Raw genomic sequence first — 11,325 nt, 5'->3', positions numbered from 1 at the left:
CTTGATGAGGTAGTGGGTGGGCGTCCTTCACTGTTCTAGCATTAAGCCATCTAAAGTCAGTGCAAATTCTAAGATCACCGTTTTTCTTCCACACCAGAACGAGTGGTGATGCATATTCACTGTGTGACTTTTGTATAATACCTCTTTCTTCCATTTCATTTAAAGCAGTTCTCAGCTTTCCGTAATGACTCGGAGGAATGCGTCGGTATGGCAATCGGAAAGGTTTATCATCAAACAAGTGAATGCGATGTACAAAGCCCTTGGCTTCACCACAGTCCATTTTGTGTCTGGAAAACACTGATTCATACTGCTTAATGAGTCGAAGCAGTTTGTCCTTGCACTCTAGTGACACCTCACATGATTTTAAGTCCAGATCCATTAATCCCAGCGTCTCTAAAACATGTGCCATGTCCTCCTCTGACCTGGGCTGTAACTGTACATTTTGCGTGCACTGCGTGCCACAGTGGACTTCAGTGGGACTGGATAAATCTTCCACTGCAATACAGGGGGAAACATCAGCAATCTTTGCATTTCTCTTTAAAACTACGGCGTGATTAGTGGGATTGATTACTTTGACAGGCACCCATCTATCACCCCATAAAGGTGTAACAACCCTCCCAACAAAGATGTGTTTAGGCCAGGCTTTCGACTGAGTAGGTTCAACAATTACTGTGCTGCCTGCAGACATTGAAGACGAATTAGGTAACCTGCCCCAGACAAGATGTTCACTCTGTGGTTCAAGCGTCACACATTTTTTAACCTGTATTGTGCCCACCTTATCAGGAACAGGACCACACCTCCATCTTTCTGTATTGGACAACAGAGACATGAATTGACAGAGCTCATCATTCTGATCACTGCATGGTAAGGACATTAACTTCCAATAACTATCAGTGTCTTTCAAGGACGTTAACAGGTGCTTGATTGCATTGCTGCCCAAGATCATCTGCTCTGTTTGGCCTGGTACAACTAGTGCAGGAATAACCATTCTACACCCATAGACAGTAACATCAAGATCATACAAGCCCTTAGGAGTTACATGGTGACCCCCACAGCCAACAATGACAATATCCTCAGAAACTTGCTTGATAATGTCAGGACAATGTTGATGTCAGAATGTCAGAATGTCAGGAGGGCATTCTGATGGAAACCTGTTTACCCGCCGAGGTTAAGGATTAAAGTCGAGACTGCCGGGACAACGATGCTGCTCCTGTCAGATGTGACGGGTCTGGAGTAATTGCAACGACAAGAAATCACTACAGACTTTATTGAAGACTAGAGCGGATAACAACTCTATTATTATTTAATTGTTTATTTATCTATTTATTACCAGTTATGATTTTTAGATCATTTAATTCTGTGTTTGTATGATTTGTGTAAATCGTGTATTTATTTAAAGTATCCTCCAGGCCACCCAAGAAGGATGGGCCCTGCTGAGTCTGGTTCCTCTCAAGGTTTCTTCCTGTAATTTTCAGGGAGTTTTTCCTTGCCACAGTCGCCCTCGGCTTGCTCAACAGGGGTTTTTGTATTTTTTAGGTGCAAATTTTAGGTTGTGTTCTGCAAGACGGGAGAACACCATCTGCAACCTCTGAAGTGCAGTCTCTTTAGTTGGACCAAACACCAAAAGATCATCTAAGTAACAAAGCAGGCTTGTAAAGTTCTGATCACTGAATATAGACATCATCATACGCATGAACGTAGCAGGACTGTTACACAGACCTTGAGGAAGACGAGTATATTCATGCAGCCCAAAGGGAGATGAAAATGCAGTATACTTCCTGTCGTCCTCATGTAGCGGAATGTTATGAAAGCCTGATGTGAGATCCATGGTGGAGAAGAATGCGTTCCCACCAAGTGCAGCTAAAGAATCTGCTTGATGAGGTAGTGGGTGGGCGTCCTTCACTGTTCTAGCATTAAGCCATCTAAAGTCAGTGCAAATTCTAAGATCACCGTTTTTCTTCCACACCAGAACGAGTGGTGATGCATATTCACTGTGTGACTTTTGTATAATACCTCTTTCTTCCATTTCATTTAAAGCAGTTCTCAGCTTTCTGTAATGACTCGGAGGAATGCGTCGGTATGGCAATCGGAAAGGTTTATCATCAAACAAGTGAATGCGATGTACAAAGCCCTTGGCTTCACCACAGTCCATTTTGTGTCTGGAAAACACTGATTCATACTGCTTAATGAGTCGAAGCAGTTTGTCCTTGCACTCTAGTGACACCTCACATGATTTTAAGTCCAGATCCATTAATCCCAGCGTCTCTAAAACATGTGCCATGTCCTCCTCTGACCTGGGCTGTAACTGTACATTTTGCGTGCACTGCGTGCCACAGTGGACTTCAGTGGGACTGGATAAATCTTCCACTGCAATACAGGGGGAAACATCAGCAATCTTTGCATTTCTCTTTAAAACTACGGCGTGATTAGTGGGATTGATTACTTTGACAGGCACCCATCTATCACCCCATAAAGGTGTAACAACCCTCCCAACAAAGATGTGTTTAGGCCAGGCTTTCGACTGAGTAGGTTCAACAATTACTGTGCTGCCTGCAGACATTGAAGACGAATTAGGTAACCTGCCCCAGACAAGATGTTCACTCTGTGGTTCAAGCGTCACACATTTTTTAACCTGTATTGTGCCCACCTTATCAGGAACAGGACCACACCTCCATCTTTCTGTATTGGACAACAGAGACATGAATTGACAGAGCTCATCATTCTGATCACTGCATGGTAAGGACATTAACTTCCAATAACTATCAGTGTCTTTCAAGGACGTTAACAGGTGCTTGATTGCATTGCTGCCCAAGATCATCTGCTCTGTTTGGCCTGGTACAACTAGTGCAGGAATAACCATTCTACACCCATAGACAGTAACATCAAGATCATACAAGCCCTTAGGAGTTACATGGTGACCCCCACAGCCAACAATGACAATATCCTCAGAAACTTGCTTGATAATGTCAGGACAATGTTGATGTCAGAATGTCAGAATGTCAGGAGGGCATTCTGATGGAAACCTGTTTACCCGCCGAGGTTAAGGATTAAAGTCGAGACTGCCGGGACAACGATGCTGCTCCTGTCAGATGTGACGGGTCTGGAGTAATTGCAACGACAAGAAATCACTACAGACTTTATTGAAGACTAGAGCGGATAACAACTCTATTATTATTTAATTGTTTATTTATCTATTTATTACCAGTTATGATTTTTAGATCATTTAATTCTGTGTTTGTATGATTTGTGTAAATCGTGTATTTATTTAAAGTATCCTCCAGGCCACCCAAGAAGGATGGGCCCTGCTGAGTCTGGTTCCTCTCAAGGTTTCTTCCTGTAATTTTCAGGGAGTTTTTCCTTGCCACAGTCGCCCTCGGCTTGCTCAACAGGGGTTTTTGTATCTGTTGGTCCTGGATTTTGTAAAGTTGCTTTGAGACAATGTATATTGTAAAAAGCGCTATATAAATAAAGTTGACTTGACTTGACAATGTAATAAAAGGCTTGCCTCAGCAGCTTCACTTAAGGTGCAGGCCATTGATCCACTGTCTATCATAGCTCTGAAATTGGGACCATTGTGCAGAGTCACCTGTGTGTAGAACAAGCTATCAGCTGTAGCGATTTTCTGAGAACCAAGGAAAATGACAGTTTTGGATGAAGCTAAACTAGTACTGCTTAATTCAGAAAGCGAATCACAATCGTGATACTCAACAGATCCTGTGTTTTCATTGGGAGGCTCATCATGCTTGTCTGCGCTGCCCTCCCTGAAGTGCAGACTGGTTCGTTTTCCTGATGCTGAGGGATAACGCTTGTCTTCACTGGGCAGTTGCGGCGTGCATGGCCAGCTGAATGACACTGGAAACACAGTTTCTTTTCACGGCAGTGAGAAAGGGCAGAGTGAGTGGCATAATTGCAAATTGAACAAGGTGTTTTGTCAAAGCCTTCAAGTCTCGGTAGCTTGTAGGCATTTCCTCTCCGAAAGCCAGACTGTACGTCAGTGCCACGAAGCAAAATCTTTTCCAGCATCTCCACAACACGAGTTAAACTGGCATGGTCTGGGCTTGGCGTCTGTTGTGAAATCTGATCACTTGAATTATTGACTGGGTTAGGACCCACCTCTACCTTGTTTACAGCAACGCTCACCTTCCCTCCAGTGAACACAGGTGCAGCAGCTGAAAAGCTAGTTTCGGCATGATATTCATTCAACACTTCCTGTACTTCTTCTGCTGACCACTTATCAATGGGCTTGGATCTAAAAGTAAGGGCTAAGTCTTTGCTTGGGCAGTTTCTGATAAACATGCGCGTCACTTCTAATGTTGGGTTATCTAGTGTCTTACCCTGTTCGCTCAGACATTCTGTGGCAGTGTCAGCAGCTTTGTTCAGTCTTAACCAGTAGTCAAAGGGATTTTCCTTGTCCTTAGGCAATGTTGTGTAGAAGTCAGCCAGAGGAACGGAAGAATACTTAGTGCAGCTAAAGTGTTTCCTCAGGACACTATAAATTACATCGGGGTTACTCTGAATGTTAAGATTGCTGTTACGAATTCCAAACCTTACAACATCTTTTGCTTTCCCCTGCAGGTGCACAAGGATTTCTTCCGCCTGCTCCCCCAAACTTATATTGGTTCTTTTAATGAAGGTTTTCATAAGATCCTCCCATTCTTGTATAGAAACAGCATCTGAGCCATCTCCTTTAAAGGTTGGAGGTTCTTTAATTTTCCTAGGTGTGACTAAATGAACCTGAGACAGATCCATAACCTGACTGTTCATGGACTGAGACTTAAGGCTAGAGTCTACTTGTGCATTGTCAGAATGAGAAGCTGTTGGGCTAGGAGCTGGAATGTGAGCTATTATGCTATCAGCTAACTGTTGACCAAGTTGCTGTATTATGCTGCTCATGCTATCAACCAAACCGGAGTAGTCATGCATTAAGTTTGGTGTGGATGCAGTTACAGGGTCTAAAGTACGTGGAACACTACTTTGGTGAGATGCAGAGGGTATGCTAACATTGCTTGCTACAGGCACTTCATCAAGATCAGGTACATCAATATGGTTGACAGAGTTACCAACAGAAAAAGGTATCGGTGTAAATTTTCCCTTCCCTCTACCAACAGATGGCGCTGGTGTATTTAAAATAGGCTGGTTACCAGGACTAGAATACATCTTTCTGACTTAAGACAAATATGGTAACAACAAACACCCAAATAAAAATAGAAGAGAACTGTACGTGACAGGCCACTTAATGCTGTGAGCTTGGCTTCCACCTGAAGTGATGACAGGACGACCTCCAGTTCTTGAATGAAGTCACGAGTCACGGCACCAATGTGACCTTTAGTGTCTCGTCCTGTCCTTTATCACATGACACTGGTTGGTGGATGAAGGGTTTCTTTATTCATCTGCCTACAATGAGTTCAGCAACCACATAGATATTACAAAGAATGATCAGCCAGCCAGCCAGCCCACAGCAGTGCTCCGTCTATCTGCTGTGGATCTCCCAGCATTCAACTGGTTATATAGAAAAACGTGCTGGCGGCATGTGACCAAAAGATGGCGCTAAACTCATTTGCAAGAATTTCATAACTATACACATAAACATAAGCATCTTTTTACACTGTTACACGTGCGTGTGCGCTCTTGGCCACTCATTCTAGATTCCGGGAGATTTTATCTGACGGGTATTTTATCTTGCGGGTATCAGAAAGCCGCTATGTATATGCGGGAGATTCCGGGAACTTCCGGGAGACTTGGGATGTCTGGTACATTTAAACAAGAAGTCTCCATATTGCTAAAATATCAATTACTACTTAGCACTTAGCGTTAAACGCTAACTGAAACTCTGTATACAGCTACATCAAGAATATAAACATTTACCTCAGGTATGTTGGTACATTAGTGAAATACTTCTCCATATTTCTAATATGACAGTAATTACAATTAGCATTGACTACTAACTGAAATACTGTGTTCAGATATGTTGGAAACATTAACATTTCACTCAGGTAAGTTGCTAATATATCAATTATTACACTTAGCATTGGTCGCTAACTGAAATTCTGTGTTCAGCTATACTGAGAATATCAACATTTCCCTCAGTTCTTGGGTATATTGGTAAAAAAACTTTTAGCATTGATTGCTAACTGAAATTCTGTATACAGCTACATCGACAGCTACATCCCCTTGAACAAATATTTCTTCAGCATGAAGTAATAGTTTGGGGTACTTTTTGACTCTGTAACACTGTAATACACATAAAACAGTCAAACTCAGAAGATCAGATTGTAAAAGATATCAGAAAGAAAGAACAGAGTTAGAGAAGCATGCTGTAAAACTAAACATGACATTAGAGAAACTGCTTGGAAGAACGTCTAGGACAGAGTGTAGTACTACTTAGTGGTGGGCGGATCGAACCAACTATGGATATTATCGATACCAACATTGGTATTGATATCGGATCAATACTAGTGTGATGGGATCAATACTTTAGTTTTACATTTCTTTGCTACATGCAGCACGTTTATCCCGAAAGTAAAGATCATGTGTGTAGAGACTCGTTCCTCTCACATCTTACATGCTCAGCTTAACTCCTCACCTCCAGCTCTACTGTGTTTACTGTGGTACCATCACGCTGTTATGATGTTAAAATCCTAACACACATCGGTACATTGGTAGGCATTGGAAGATTGTAAGTGTTTGAATACTTTGCTTTGCAGATACAAAAATATGGGCAAGTTTATGGAAATAATAGTGTAAACTATACGTACGTAAAGTACAGATGCACCTTACGCAGTTTGCACAGCCTACTCACATGAATCGGAGCATGTGTAGTGAGGCTCTTATCTTTTGACTTTGTGCTTATACATGTAAACAGAATAGCGTTGATTTTTTATTTTAAATGAACAAGGACACGTGTATGTTTGATTTTCATTTTTAAATAGATTCAGGATGAAGAGTTATTGGTGTTTAAGTGTATTTTATTCAACATCAGCACATTTACATATCACATTACTATTCCGCCATTATACTAACAACTGTCCCTTATGTCCCACCCACAGCAAATTAGCATGTTCATTAACCAATCACAGCATCCCTTCAATATGCAATCAACTCTAACCAGGGATGGACTGGCCATTGGGAGGGTCGGGAGTTTTCCCGATGGGCCGCTCTGTATGTGGGCCGCTGAGAGAGTGAAAAATAATTCTGTTTTAAATATTCCTGAATAAGTGTGCATTGGCCCACCACAGTATCCTGACTGCTTGTCCATTGGCCAATCACAGATATGTCCTTCCCCCAGGATGAACTGTAATCAAAAAATACATATTATAAAACAGATAGTTCTGGTCCTAAAATCTGATTGGCTGAGCCACGCCAGATCTGTTGTAAAATCCCCGATATACGCATACCTCACATTATTCCATATTAATACGCCACTGTCAGTTTGCACTGTCAGTTCAGAAACTTTCTGATGCAGGGTTGGAGGCGAGGGAAATGATGGCTGTAACTGGCCACCGAAGTAAATCTTAACTGCAGTCTTACTGGCACCCTAACTTCAGAGAGCTGCAAGCAGATGTAGAAAAGTGCAGGAAACTGGACAACCTGTTTGGCAGTGAGGAACTACAGCATAGCCAAAGAGCAGAAAAATAGTCCAGCGCCTCTGCTTCGTTAGTAATGCCGTTTAAGAAGAGACTGTGGGCCCATCTCAAATGTCGCCTATGCCCTACTTAGGGTACTTCCTAACAGTACAAAACATTTCTTTTCATGGTTCATTTCCCTTGTGAACATATTAAAGTATTTATACATGCGATAAATAAAATATAATATAATAAATTATAAATTATTTATACAAATATAAAAATGAAATGTGCATATGTGGGATGGGGGTTTGATATGTTTAGCGCGATGTGCTTGTAGTGGGCTGGTCCAGAAAAAAGTCCAGGGCTGAATTTTGTTCTCAGTCCAGCCCTGACTCTTAATAATGAGACTTAATCATACAACATATTCAGTGCAATCATGCATGAATATTACAGTGTATTCGGTCACTATTAAAATGGTACAAATGTATTTATTCAGCAAACACAACTACGTGGTATGAGTTGATATGATGATAACGTTATAAGAAAGTAAAGCACCATAAACAAGAAATCTGAGCTTTATCTTAATTTATCTACAACCCTACTGAGAGCAGCTACTTACAAAAATGTATGTATTACAAGAATACACCTAAAAGTCATGAAAATTCATTCAGATTTAGCAATTTGATGATGCATAAACCTTAATCATTAAAAAGTATCGGCATCAGATCAATACTAGCCCTGTACTTACTTGGTATCGGATTGATACCAATTTCTGCAGTATTGCACACCACTAGTAGTCCTCTCTAAATCTAGCTGAGAGATACAGGGCTAATGGGCTCTTTGCACAACTACTTCCGCATTTTCTTTAGTGCTGCTCCAGCGTTTCCGGTTTGGCATTTCCGGTTTTCCACTACATTCGCAATGGCGGTATTTTTCAGTCGGTGTTTGCAAGAGCTTCCAAAAATGAACGTTAACGACATTCATCGGATATGTAAGAAGAGCAGTAAAGCCCCTTATAGCAAGCTGGAGAAGGACTTTAAACTGTATGCCTCGTCATACATCCACAACTACGAAGGTAAGGAAACGCTTATCTTATATTTTAGGTTAGCTCGCGAAGTACAGAAAGAAGCTACTTAGCTAGCGTTAGCAAGGGTAACTACATTAGTGTTAGCTGGGTTAGTTTGTCCTGTTGACAAGTGGAAGTATTATGTTGAAACTGCAACTTGGCTGTTGTTCATGATATTTACTTCTAGGCATGTTTTCCATTAAAATTATGAAGTTTTAAGTCTTTTTTCACCCTGTTATGCTGTAATGGTCAGTATTGCTAACACAGCTTAACAGCATGAAAACGTTGCTAATTTGTTTACTAACGATGAGGTAACTAGCTATCTAATGTACAAACTGTACAATTAATTTGTATGTTATTTTTATTTAGTGTCGAATAGGGACAGGCTGTCAGGGGAGGTCAGTGTGAGAGCCTTGTGCTACAGATCCATGAAGAAGAACGAGTCAGCGCACAGTTTACGAGTAGGGAGGAAGTGTAGGGTTAAACCAAGGGTTTCAGACTTCACTCCTGTGTCCACAGCACTGCAGAGTTTAGCATTAACTTCATTTAATGTTCACTTCTTATATAACTGTCTTGTTCTAAAATGGGAAAAAGCTGTTGGCATCCAGGAGCTGAGTTTGACCCTCTATGGCAGTGTTTCTCAGTCATGTTCCTGACCACTCCATACAGTTTTAAATATTCCATGATTCAACGTACCAAGAATTCAATATACCTAATCTAGAGTTACCAGAAGTAGCATTAAGAGACACTGCTCTAGCAATGAACATATTGGCAATCCAGGATTCCTAAAGTCAGTCTTATGAACGCCATACTTGACCAGCCTTTACTTAGGTAATGAGCTGAATCTGGTGGAAAAATCTGGTGGAAAAATATGCAACACATAGGGTTTAATGACTGGGTTGGGATCTCTTTTTGCTCTGAAGTTCAGATGTTCAAATCAGTCTTCACTGTTCTTTGATGTTCTAGATTCTATATCCAAAACCTATTGCTATAAAATAAGCAAGAGGTTCCAGGTTCCATTCTTGGGGTGCTTATGCCATACATGTTTTTTCTCTCAATTTTTAAACACTTTACTCAGCCTCACCCACGAGGAACTTAATTTGTTAATTAGTTCAATCAGGTTTTAGATAAGTTAAAACAAAAAATGTGATGTGGGATCACCAGCACTGGTATAGGAACCCATGAATTAAACAAAGTCATTACTAATTTTGCTTACCCCCTTACAGATCGGGCTACGTGATTCATCTCCTGTTGTGCTGACACACACATGCAGTTCATGTGTTGCAGGCACTGCCCTATGCAACCACATAGTGGCTTTGCTTTTTCAAACTGCACATTTCTCTCAGCTCAGTGTGCCAGTAGTTCCTCCTGTGCACAGCTGTACTGAAACTGAACAGCGCTGGCACAAACCTCGGACAATTGTAAGTTTATAATAATCACACTTGATAAGCATTCTAATTTAATGCACTGTCTGAACTACATTACAGCAACGTTTGTCTCTCTTATTAGGGTGTAAAGCCAGGACCAATCAACAACATGATCACCTGTGCCAAATCAAAAGTCTCAAGGCGTAGTTAGGTAAGGTGATTAATTACTTTACAAATCTGCTCATTTGACCTGCAGTTGTACAATTTACCTGCTCTACCACACCTGAAATGTATAAATAGTTATAATTAACTTTAATTTATTATTAACCTGAATGCTTATAGTTTGGGGTATTGTCTCTACTTAAATTTGTAGGAGTGGACTCTACAGGGGCATGGTGGGCCCTTTACCGGATCCATGCATGTTTAGAGTGGCAGAGGCTTATGAAAAATTCAGCCTTGAAGACAAGCCGCTGGTGACCACCATGGGCATGGAACTCAACAAGCCAGCTGTGCAGTGTGCATTTGGTATGGTGCAGGAGGGCAGTGTTCTGTCATATCAGCAGCCTGTTTTACCATCACGCTGCATCCTGATGTTCTATCAACCCCACTTCTGCCTCTGAAAGACCACCACCTTGATGCACCCACCTGTGCTTTTGTGTGCACTGAACAGGAGCTTTTTGATATGGCTCACAAAATTGAGGTGTCAACTCGGGAGCAGAGTTCTTGGGCTGAGTGGCATCTGCTCCGCAAGCCTAGAGTAACAAATAATTAATAAATAATAATAATAAATAATAATAAATAATAAATATTGGAAACAGAATTTGTTTAGACTTAATGTTTTAATGTACAAAAAGTATACAAAATATTTACAGAACCTGGTGTGTCTAAAATATGCTCTTTTACAGTTTAATAAATACATAATTTGTGGACAGAAATGAGAAAATGTAAATATTGAATATTCTGTATACTTATTAAATTATAGGGCGGCACGGTCGGTAGCAGTGTCGCCTCACAGCAAGAAGGTCCTGGGTTCGATCCCCAGGTGGAGCGGTCCGGGTCCTTTCTGTGTGGAGTTTGCATGTTCTCCCCGTGTCTGTGTGGGTTTCCTCCGGGTGCTCCGGTTTCCTCCCACAGTCCAAAGACGTGCAAGTGAGGTGAACTGGAGATATAAAATTGTCTGTAACTTTTCAATATAACTTGTGAACTTGTGAAGTGTAAAACATGATATTAAAATCCTAATAAACAAACAAAATTAAATCATATGTTTACTTAATAAAAGAGTGTTTGTGTTTTTGTGAAACAGTGCATTGTGTTTTTATGTAAAGAA

The 11,325-nt window shown here is 41.0% G+C and overlaps 1 long non-coding RNA gene across 1 annotated transcript; it reads left to right on the top strand.

Annotated features, from left to right (window-relative positions):
* The first annotated feature begins 9,854 nt into the window (after window positions 1-9,854).
* On the top strand, window positions 9,855-10,582 carry LOC134329121 (uncharacterized). Its single transcript, XR_010014776.1, has 3 exons — window positions 9,855-10,052; window positions 10,141-10,209; window positions 10,372-10,582. It is a non-coding gene; the product is annotated as an uncharacterized LOC134329121 (long non-coding RNA).
* Window positions 10,583-11,325: the final 743 nt, after the last annotated feature.

This window comes from Trichomycterus rosablanca, chromosome 15 (assembly GCF_030014385.1).
Source record: "Trichomycterus rosablanca isolate fTriRos1 chromosome 15, fTriRos1.hap1, whole genome shotgun sequence".
In the NCBI taxonomy this organism is placed as follows: domain Eukaryota; kingdom Metazoa; phylum Chordata; class Actinopteri; order Siluriformes; family Trichomycteridae; genus Trichomycterus; species Trichomycterus rosablanca.
This window is presented reverse-complemented; position numbering and strand designations above follow the sequence as displayed.